The following is a 13,074-nucleotide window of genomic DNA, read 5'->3' as shown; positions in this document are numbered from 1 at the left end:
AAAGCATTTAACGCCTAATTTAATATGTTAACGATAAATAAATGTATAAAGCTTTAAAATTATATGGGTGTAGGTATTTAAAGCGAAAAATCTTGAACTTGAAATTGAATATGAAGACGAAATGATTATTATTTCACATACTATTATGTATAGGTCAGCTAAATGTAAGTTTAAGAACCCATATACGAAAACCAGTATAACCTTTTAAATAAACTCTACCTTTGTATGACTGTGTAGCAGATTTTAAATATTCAAGGTTCTAATAATAGTTACAGCATTTAAATTATTTATGAAAAAAATTACTCAAATATTTTAGAATAGAATGAATGTAGTTTTTAAAATTAAAAATTAAAATTCAACATTTTATTTACGTAATTTCAAGTATTAATTAACGTAAGTACATATTTAAGTAGGCTAAGTAATGTAAATTCTAATGACCTCATAATTGGAACGTTAAATATGAAATTAAAACTTAAACTTGCTACTAATAATGCGGTCAATGATATAGTAACTCTTTCACTTTGATAAAGTCAAATCAAAAATTTAAAATTCAGATTTAGCGAAGAACAGAGTGACGTCCAGACAGTCTGCTCAATGTTGATTTTGCCTTAGACAATCTGTGTTCGATATATCTTGGTGTTGCATTAACCCGCCACATTACATCATTGAGAGCCACCACGAAGAGGAATTGCGAGAGTGGGCATCCTTGTCTGACCCCTGATTTTATTTTGATAGGTGCGGCCGTGTCGTGTTGGATTGCGTATTTTCATATATAGTCATAATTATGTTTAAAATATTTGTTGGGACGCGTTTGTGATTTAATGCATTCCAGGATTTTCACTTCTGCTTGATCATATCAAATGCCCTTTCAAAGTCAACGAAGGTGCAGTAAAGGGGCTATTCCATATATTTGACTTCTCTATTATGATTCTTAGCGAGTTAGAGAAATTTATGCAGCTTCTGTTTTTGCGGTATCCTGCTTGTTGCTCCCTCAAATTATGTTTCAAAAATTTTACGTTGTTCGAAAATATCTCGATACTTTTCTTGGAAACTAAAAGTTAAGGTAATTGCTAAATTTAAAAAAAAATCAAAAAGATTATTATAAACCTTTGTTACTAGTCTCAAAGTGGACTTTCCAAGAATTTTGATATGACGTAAAATAATAAAAATCTTATTGTTGCAAACTTTTTTATGTAAATATTTTCACATATAACAACTTTTCAATTCATTTGTCATTCCATTGAAAAAAACTCTTTACAAAAAAGTGGAAAGATTTACGTTAAATTCTAAATTGCGTATACGTATTATTTATTTGAGCAAAAAAAAAAATGCAGGGTGGCCTAAAATTTCTATTTTTAATGAAATTTCATCATTTTATGTAATTATATTTAAATATATCAGATTTATATAATCACATGTTCGGTCAATCATTTAATATTTTAACAAATTAATTTTATAACAATTTATTAAAAACTTATTAATGCTTGTCATGTTTAATATGTTGCTCTTGTAGGTGATATTTGAATGTCTTTTATGTTATATATTTACATATTTTTTTATTATACACATAAGTACAGGAATATTATTATATACACACGCAAATTAGTATATAATGTGTACCTATTATATGTTCATAAAAGGCTTTTAACAATGAGGTGTGGTGTAAACAATAAAGCCGGCTCATATAACAATAGAGTTTTTATAGAAAATTAGCATGCGCAATTAGTGATATTTCTATTGTGGCATAAGTCTAAATATCGTCTACTAAAATAAGACTTATTCAATGTTATTTTTTTTGTTATATTTGCAAATTATGTCATCAAAATGTAAATTAAGTTAATCATATATGAAATATAATATTATATAAATACGAGCATAAATACATGAAAATGATTAATTCTATTTAATAATACTATAATTAATTATATTACTAACAATAATTAAGTGTTTTATATTGCAACATATAGTAGATGTGTGTTTTATAAAATTTAAAGTCGAAATTATAGAGTTAAGGTATCAATATCCGGATTTCGAAATTCCGTAATTCATTCGTTTTTATAAAATTCGAAATTGCATTAGAGAATTATTCGAATTTCTACATCACTCGTTTTCTCCTTTCCAGAATGAACGATTTCGGACGAAATTCCAGCAAGTAACGATTTATTTGAAAATTTCTAGCAATATGCCTATGCTATGAGTAAAGGAAAATTTATGAATTTCCTTATAATTTGTTTTTTGTCTTCAACTTTTATTTTGTGTTGGATTGAATTTAGTCGTCATTGTTGTTAAAACGGAAAATATAGGTCAAGCATTAATATTACCGATATTGGATAATTTTCTGTATTTTTTTTATATAAAATATTTTTATATATACATTTCATTTCCCTAACTGAATTTGACTAAAATTCATAACTAAAAATTAAATTTTATTTAATTTAAAATATTTTAAAAAATTACTTTTCCTTTTGAATTTTTTTTGCAATAATTCTGGAATTATACCGGAATTCCGGATTTCATTTTATGTAATTCCGAAAATTTTAGATTAGTACAAATCGGGATTAGTACTAATCCAGAATCTAGTACAAATTGGTAATATTCTGGCTCACTCTTTTAAAGAGTATAATAATTGTTTTAAAACAGTCAAAGAAATAGATAGGCGGAAACTGTTAAACTAAGATTTTTCTTAGGTTCTGTGTAGAAAATTCGTTAAGAAAAAAAGAGGTAGTCATAACAACTTGAATTTCCTTTTCTATAAATAAAAATTTACCTTATATATTATAAAATATAAATACAAGGTTATCATCACAATATCTTAAACTATGTTCTTTAAAGTTTGGAATGCATTATGTTTAACAGTCTTTAACATACTAGCGTGTATACGATAATGTTTTATTGTTATATGAGACATGTGCTTTTTGTACATGACATTTATCTTAAAACAATAGATTAAGATTGATTGATTTAAAATTTAAGATATTAATAAAAAAAAAATTTTTCAATTTTTACAAATTCTATTTATAAAATAATTTCAATAATATTATTAATCAATCATTGCTATCTTTTGCTAATAACGAATTAATTATTATAAAAAAAATATTTTGATTTTGGTTTGAGCCTCTTAAAGTCTTGTTAATATACAAAATGATCAATTCCAATTGATACTTTGTTTTTGTATCATCATCAAAAATCATGTCTTTGTAAAAATTGCATGAAAATATTTTCTCTATTTCATTGCGATTCTTTTGCGATTGTTTTGTTTTTTAAAGAAACGTGAATTTTTTCTTTTAAATTTCCTTCAATTGAAGGCATTAGATAATTCATTTTTAATTAAAAATGAATTATCTAATGCTATTTATGAGATTTTTAAATGAAAAAGACGATGCACAATGAACATTAAACAAAGATTTTTGCTTATTTATCTTAAATGTCGTGATGCCTTTTGTATTTTTTCTTTTAGTTTTGTTAACCTTTCGATGTCATTTAATATAAAAATTTACGAATTGCAAGACGAGTTCAATTAATTTTTTTTTGTTAAGATACTAAAATATTCTGTTGACATCATAACTTCCTTATGTTATACAATTTTAATATAAATATATAAGTGAATCCGGTGAATCTTAAAAGAGGTATGTTTCTTTAAAATTCGATTTATGGTCGGAATATAAGCGACCGGTTTGTTTATTTTTATAGATTATATTCCCAATTATGAATAAATCTATTCTTACTACATTGGCCAGGGTATTGCACATAAATTCACAGAAATGTATTATTAATACACGTATTTCAGATTTCACAAAATTGGAACCTTTTTTTTGATTCTATCTATTTAATATCCATAATCTATCTATTTACCATAATTATTATTTAAAAATTTTGTTTGTGTTAGTTTGGTTACTCAACTCTAAATGCAAATTTTATCTAAATATTAAATAAACTTAAATGCAAATTTTCGTAAAAATAGCAGAGAATGCACAGACGAACAAAACCGATAAAAATACATTTCGCTAAAAATAGTTGCGTTGACTTTATTATAAAGACAAAGCAAAATGTTTGTCAACGACACGATTGATTGAAACAACAGTTTGCATCGACACACAAAATTTGAGACGATTACAATACCCCCATTATTGTTTGCAAGGCGGTTGATAATAATTGTTAATTTCGTAATAGTATTTTTGTTGAATCTTTTACAAATATGTAAAAAACGTATTTTTTATGTTACAGAAAATATATATATACTTCAGAATATGTTAAATATATTGTTTAAAAATATATTGATGTTTTAAAATTATTAACAAATTAATTATTGTAGATTTTTAAGCACATTTCGTAAAAGAAAAATAAAAAAAACATGCCAATTATTTTTATCTGTTCCTCTTTGCGTTTGTTCCATTCCATGAAAAGGATAGAAATTCCATGTAAAAATCGAAAATTTCACATACAAGTTTATGTATGTTCTTTGCTTTGAATATAAAAACAAAATGTTATGTGTGTACCAAACTAGTTGCAAATGCCTTTTGTTATGTTTTGGGTAAAGTATGCCGAATTATTTTCTTTTTCTAAAAGAATATTGTACAAAAAACCATAGAAGTCTGCCTCAATTATAAAACCGTAATTTTACACTTTCCAAAATAACAATTGCACATTCATTGTTTTGGCTAAAACGTATATTATGTAAATGTATTCAAAATTAATAAAGAAAATTGCGTTTTCTATAAGAAATATAAGAGCACTGGAATAGTTGGTTGTCGAATCTCTACTATGCCATGTGAGTAATTACAGTGGTATCTATGTAATTTACATAACTCGAAATGTAGTATACAACTACTTGTAGTAAAGCTAATAATTTTAAGTAAAATTTAGAAATGTAAAATTTTCCAAATCGACTCTGATAATTTATCACGCTGCCAAACTGTGATTTCTTTTCTGATCTTGACACGTTTTTTTTTTTTTTTTTAATTTATTACAATCTTCTTAAAAAAAATTTTGTGTTTTTTTTCCCTTTTTTTTCGAATTTTAAATGGAATGCTGCCGTCATCACTGTTTTTTCTAAATTTCACGCTAAAATATCACTCTTACAATAATTTGTACTCGTACATGTGGTCGCTAATACACTTATTTTGTTTTTTTTTTTTTTTTGTAATTTAACAATAAAACACAAAATATTTTCTATTTACTTAAAATTTTATTAAATTTTATTTTATCATTTTTTTTTTTTTGTTTTTTTTTTTTTTAATATGTTATTTATTTTTTCATTTACTCTTCAATAATTTTTATAGCTAAATTCATTATTATAATTATTTATATAATAATATTTATATTTTAATTCATATATATATATATATATTCTACATATACATATATATATATATATATACATATGTATAAGGTTGTTAATTGTTTTTTTTTTTTTATTTTTTGTCTTTCTTCAATAAAAGTTTACTTAAATCAATTTCCTTAAATTCACTTTGTGTTTTTTTTCATTTTAATATTTTTTTTTTAATTATTTAATTTTTATAATTAACTTATTTTCCATCTCTTAATTTCTTTTATTTATTTTTCACAATCATAATTTTCATTTCTATCATTTTAATTTTAAATTATAAATTAATTACTTTAATAATAATAATTATAATAATTTTTTTTATAAACAGTACTAAATTTATTTACAATTTTTATTTAATAAAATATTTTTTTTTTTTTAATTTTTATTCTGTTTTTTGTTTTGTTTTTTTATAACTTGTTGATTTTTCAATTTTTTTTTTACTTTATTTTTTTTTTTAATTATTTTTAACAGTTTCGTTTTTTTAATTTTTTTTTTTTTGTCTAATTAATTTAGTTTTTTTTGTTTTTTAGTTTTAAATATATTTTATTTTTTATATTTATTTTTAATAATTTTATTTACTTATATAAACATATTTTTATTCCCACATTTTTTTTTTATTCTTTCATGCATTAGAATCATCGCATTTTATTAAATTTAGAATTAAATAACAAAATAATTTGAAAAAAAAAAAAAAGAAAATTTATATTTATAAAAATTTTATAGAATAAATTTCAATCTTTTGTAAATTTTAAATTAAGAACGAAAACCTCTATCTAATAATAATTTGAGTTTTATTTAATCAAATAAAATATTAATAAAATAAATTGCATACAGATATTTTTGTTTTTATCTGTGTACCTTAATGATATTTTAAATAAGCAGCTTTTTGGATTTCTTTAGAGTTAAAATAATTCGAGTATTTGCGGCAATTATTTGAAAATGCGTGAAATGAAATATTATTATAATATACGAAAAAAATGTCTAATTTATTTTAAAAATATATGAAAAATGTGCTTTATGTGCAATAATAAAATAATTAAATTTTATAATTTAATGCTGTAAATAAAAAGACCTGAGCCATTGAATCATAATATACTCGTACTAAATTTCAAATAAGCAGAGTAGCATTACATGACAAAAGAAAAATCGTTTGCCAATTTAATCAGCTGGCTTATATACTTTCGAAGAATTGGCACATTTAGTGTAAGCTATATTTACACAATTAGAATTAATATTTTTGTATGATTCTAAATAAAATTATAAATAAAATAGAAAAACATCTACAAAATCAAATATTTCGTAAAAGTATAAGATATTAAGGTAATCATTTATATTAAATTTGATTTTAAAATTTTTGAATCATAAGAATTGAAATTTTTTTGCAAAATTTTCCTACATAGTATAGAAATATTACAAAATTTTTAAATTTGGCTTCATTTCTTAAAAAAAGACTAAAATTAATTTTTTTTTTTCTAAATTAAAATTTACAAAAGTGCGAAATTTTTTTTTTAAAAAGAAAAAATTAAATTGAAATTTTAAAATTTTGTTTTTGTTTCGTTCTTAAATTGTATAAATTTTAATTTAGTTTCTCTCTCTTTTTTTTTTTTTTTTTGGTTTGTCAATATTTTCCCTTTTTCATTTAATTGAATTTTAAGTTTTAAAACATATAACTTTTTTTTTATATTTATAATTTTTAATATTAGAATGAAAAATTAGAGTGAGAAAAAGAAGCAAAATAAAATATTTTTAGCTTTTTCTTTCAGTATTGATTCAAAAATATTTGTATAATTAAAATTTTTGTTATATTATTTTTATTTTAATTTAAAAATTTTAACCAAGATTTCTTGTGTTATCAAAAATAATTGTAAATTGTACTAATTTCAAATAATACAAAAAAAAAACGCTATAACAATATTATTAGAGCGTAATTTGAGCGAAATAATATAAAAATTTCGCCGAGCTACCAACCATCACAATTCAATTAAGTTTCTCAATTCCATTGAGTAAAATAATATAAATCAAGATTATTGAGTACTTAATTTAATGAAATTTTATGGAGAACATAAGGTCATTCAATGTGCTATTGCATTTTTAATGTAATCAGATTTTATTGAGTTCCGACTTTTTCGATTGAATTCTACTTTTAGCTCAACTTATTCTTAATTGAAGTGTTTACACTATGCATTTAACTTGAGTTTGAATTGCTTGTAAATTTTTACAAATATTTTTGATCAACAATAATTAGCTAGCTAATTATTACCTAGCTAGTTAGTTAAATTGGTTTTATGTGCAAATGTATATGTAATAATGTTTACATACTGTTTATATACAAAGGGATTAATAATACAAATTAAATAGAAAATATTTCCCAAAATTAAAAATTTTTTTTTTTTACCTTTTTTTTGTTACATTATTATTCTTATGTTATTTTACATAATATACATTATGTAAAAATAAATTAATGTATACAAATATTAAATTTTGTATTTAAAATAACAAACAAGCAAAGTGTAAAATATCTAAAATTATATTATACAAAGCTGTATACAAATAGAATAGTACTATAAGTAAATATAAAAATGCTATTATTAAAAATTTTAACATTTTTTAAATAAAAAAATTTTTTGAACTTAAATTTGTATTTCAATTCAAAATACAACAACAGAAACTAAAAAAAAAAAAAAACTAAAAAATTTAATTTACGCGTGTCTTAATAACTATGGACGAATTTTCGTTTACGGGATGGGACGTGCAGTACTTTTTTTTTCTTTTTATTTTATTTTTATAATTAAATTTTTTATATTTTTTCAAAATTATTTTCATGCATTGTTTTTTTTTTTGCATTCTTGTTCTTTTCCATTTTTATATAGTGAAATAAATTAAATTTTAAAAAAATTATTTTATTCTTTTTTTTTTTTAAAGATATTGCTGTTTAAGTTTCGTTAAATCTTCGTTAAATTTTTAATTAATTTAACGAAATTTCTTTTCTGTTTTATTTTTTTTGTGTGTTAATTCTTTTAAAATATAAATAAGAGAAATAGTTTTGTATATAAAAGTAAAAATGAAAAATAAAATGTTATTTTGGTGCTTCGTTTTGCAATCGTGTTTGTATACGAAAATTTTAGATGTAACATATGACGTGTATGTGCGTTTAAAACGTACAAAAATGTTATCGATGATTTTTCGTTAAAATTTTTAATTGTTAACCTGATTTCTTTTAATTTTGTTTTGGTTTTTTTTTTTATTTCACTTGATTCATTTTTATTTTGCTGTTAAGTTTTTTTTTGTTTTTTTTTTCTTGTAGAATTATTATAACATTTTGTGTTTGTTTTTTTTTTTTTTTGTTTAGTTAAAGGACGAATTCAGTTTTAGTGCATCTAAATTATAAATAACAAAAACAATTTAATTTTAAATAATATATTTTAATATTAGTTTTGCTAATTTAACTATTTAACGAATATTATTCGTTAAATGCAAATATTTTGCATGTATATATATAATAATGATAATGCAAAATAATTTAAATACATATATTAAAAAGTAGCGAAAAATTCAAGCGAGTGCTAAGCTTTAAATGTTTTTATTTTGTATATACATTTATACATATATATATAATTTGTATATATATAGAGGAGGGAAATATGTTCGTTCAATAATGCTTTTTTTTTGTTTTTTTTTTTGTTTAGGTATTTATACATTTTAAATAATAAAATTTAAGTTTACAATTAAAAAATGAAAAATTTTAATTTTTGTTCTTGGTTTCCTTTTTCTTTTTATACAAGTACAATATAGGTTTTCATATCAAGTTTATCGAAAAAATGTTTTTAATAAAATTTTTTTATTAAATAGGGAATGCGGACTCTTCTATTACAGACACTGATTAAATTTGTTTTTTTTTTTCTTCTTATAGCCTTATTAATTTTTTTTTAATATTTTAAATATTTAAATATGTGTGTGTGTGTTCCATTCATATTTTCTTTTTTCTAAAATTTTCATTTAAATTAATTCTGTATTATAATTTTAATTATTTTGTTTTTTTTTATTAGGATCTACTATAGAAATTAACAATAATCGTACTTTCTTTAATTTTTGTGTTTTGTTTTTTCCTATTATAGCTTTCTATTAAATAAATTTTTATTTGATATTCAGTTTTTAATAATTTCTGCCATCTAAATTACAAGGATAGAATATTAGATCAAATTGGAGAATGGAAGGGTATAATAATTTTCTTTCAGTTATCGTGTATACGAATAAAATATATGTAAGTAAGGTATTACAAGTTGTTACAATAGATTTAGGCTGCAATAGTAAATGTTAACTGCAATATTGCTACGAAAGAAAACTAATTTTAACATGTTAATCGCCATGTCAGTCATATTATGTGACCCTAAGAAGTTCTACATGAGCAATGTAATTCATGCATTATGTGTGACATAAAAATTAGTGTTTTTCCGGGAATTTTGGAAAAAAAAAATTTTCCTGTGATACATTAAGTTTCCTTGATACATTTTTAAATAAATTACCTAATGAAGTTACCATTGCTCATGTGAACATTTTTCTGATATTATCGTGTTGATTAATGTGTTAATAGTGTATCGGTGGCTACACTATTAATATAGTGAAAATAAATTTTAAATTTACAGTTTAAGCACAATATTGTAGTTGATTCATTTTTTCAAATAATTATACAATGATTATTTTGAAAGCAATATTCGGATCATGTGGCACTAATTCAATCTTTGCAATATTTTGATGGAGATTTTATTAAAAAAATCATGTGCATTGAAATTTTTTCTTTTGATTTTGTATACAAAGTTCTATGTTTTTTTTGTTTTTGTTCTCTATGTTATTGGAACGATAACAAACCAAAAAACTATTCTGGAATATTTCTACTATTTTAATTGTTCAATTATTCATAATAATTCTAATATTCTAAATTTACTTTTTCATAAATTTATTTTTTTGTTTTACAATTATAATAGTTTAAGTTTGTAGGTAAAAAAGTGTTTTTTTTTTTTTTAAATTTTTTTTTTGTCTACTAATTATTTTGTCACGTTTTGTTTGGTTTCATCAAAAAAAATTTTTTGATTTTCTTTATTTTCAAGTATTTTGTTTTGGTCATTTAAAATTAAAAGAAAATTGAATACCATTAAAGTGATTTTGAAAATGTTTTTAAGAAATTTAATTGATTATTTTTTAATTAAAGCAAATAAAATTCAATTTCTATAAATTCTAATATGAGAGTAATTTCCAAAAACAAAGTTCAAATCTAAGAAGAACAATCAATTTTATAATCAAAGCAATATTATTTTTTGCATATAATTAGGATGAATCGAGAATCGATCCTCAATTTAAAGTTTTTTATTCATATCGGATCTTAAGAATTATACCGCAACATCTCAAAATTGTTAATTTTAATAATTGTAAGCGTAAAATATTACTCTATATTTTTCCCCTGAAATCATATAACCAAATGTCAAAAATTACCGCTTTTATTTCGGACTTTTTTAAGAATGTGCTGCTTATTAAATTTTATACAATATTTTGTGATACTAAAACTAAATTTAATATTTTAAATTAATACTGCGACATATTGAAATAATATACGATTTTCTCAATATATTGAAATAGAACAAGTTTTATAAAAGAAATTGAGATTTAAATTGCTCAAAAATATATAAATTAATAAATGTTGCGGTATTCTAAAGGTTCAATATGTAATTTATAAGAAACATGATCAAAAAAAAAAATCTTTAGTATTACAATTTTAATTATTACAATCTTAAAATTTTGAAAATATTACAAAATAGCTAGAAGCTATTGAAAATGTAAAGTAAAAGTATTCAATTTCCAATGCTATCAAAACGCTTAAATACCAAAATACTTAAAATTTTAAATTTACACATAAGAAGTTTGACTTTGAAATCAATATTTCTTTTTGCAAATATTTTTTTTATTTTCAATAGGGATCAATATTTTAAATTTGGCTTCTAAAGGTTTTTGATTTTTTTTTTGTTCTAATACGATCTAATTGTTAAATTTTCTTTGTTTTTTGTTTTTTTTTTTAAATATAAAAAATTTTTCTAAAAAAAGAACCGAAATTCGAACTTGAATTGGGTAAATTGTTTTAAATTTTTTTTTTTTTAGATTTTTAATATATTTATTTAGTTTAGTTTTTAGTAAAAATTGTATATAATAATATTTTATTGTAATATTTTAATTTATTTTCATTTTTAAATTTTAATTTCATAATTTTCTGTTTGTTTCGAGATATTTGTTTTTTTTTTTTTGATTATTTTATAATTATCTTTTTTATATAGAAAAACTTCAACAATATTTTGTTTTTTTTTTGTCTGATTAAAAAATTTGTTATGTTAATCATTATAAATATGGTGTTAATGTACATAATTTATAATATTGTGTTTTTTTTTTTATTATATAATAATAATAATTTTAATTTAATTCATTTTTTTTTTAAGATATTTTCATATTTATCTAAAATTTTGTTCTAAAAATTTGATTTTGTTAATGAAAACAAAATTAAAATAAAATTTTTTATTAGAATTTAGTTTATATTTTGAGGTTTCTGATATTTTTGTTTTTCATATTGAATTTAGAAATTTTTTTGATTATTTTCTATGAGTAAGTTTTAATTTAGTAGTGGAATAGATATAATTTTAAAAAAAAAAAATAAGATAGAAAAAAGTAAAAGAAGAAGCTGCTAATTTTAACTTTTTTTTTTTTTTTGTAAAATTTTTCTACAATATTTAATTATATTTATTTTAGATTAATTTATTGAATAATTATATTTTAATATTACAATATTAAATAGTATTATTATTTTTATATTAAAATTATATTATTTTTTAATATAAATTTCATATAATATCATGATTGGATGTAAAATGGATTTTTGAAGTTTGGTTTAAGTGTTAATTTAGTATTTGATTGTTGCTATAATAGTTTTGTCATTTAGAGTGTATACAATTGAAATAAATCAAAAATATAAAAGTTTTTTATTTATTTTGGAAATTTTTTTTCTTTTGAATAAATTAATGCAATTAATATTCTAAAAACTGACAATATTAATTAAAATTGGTTAAAATTAAGTTAAATTTTATTTTCAGTTGTGTTGTTGATTCATTTTAAAACAGTTTATCAGCAAAAAATGGTGGTATTACGGTAATTTAAATTCAATGTAAAGTTAATAATATCATTTCTACAAAAATGTGCTTTATTGTATTACATTCTGCATTTTTGATAATTCAGTTCTAACTTGATACTACATATATAGTTAGTTTGACAATAAAGAATTGCGAGCGTTACTTAAAATATGTATTTGATAATGCAGCACACAATTTCACAGTTTGTTTTAATACAACAACTGCATGTTAAGATTTTTAAGATATACGCGCAACAACAAATCAGTTTTGATTTTATTGCAGCCAAAACTATTTTGTACTAAAAACAAATAATGTCGGATTTACAGGATTTATTAGAATAAATTTCTTTTAAATATTGTTATTACTTTATTAAAAATTTTAAATTTCTATTTCAGTGAACTGAAAATAATAAAATATTTAATATTGTGGTTTCTTTTTTGAAACTTTAAAAAACACATGAAAATTTTAGATTTTTCAAACTTTTTTTTATACTAATGTCAAATTTGTTGTATTAGCGTGTCTTTCTGATATCGAAGTTATTTAAATTCTAAGTTAGAAATGCGAAGACATATTGCTTTATAAAAA

The sequence above is a fragment of the Condylostylus longicornis genome, unplaced genomic scaffold (assembly GCF_029603195.1).
Source record: "Condylostylus longicornis isolate FDR11 unplaced genomic scaffold, ASM2960319v2 ptg000085l, whole genome shotgun sequence".
Lineage (NCBI taxonomy): Eukaryota > Metazoa > Arthropoda > Insecta > Diptera > Dolichopodidae > Condylostylus > Condylostylus longicornis.
This window is presented reverse-complemented; position numbering follows the sequence as displayed.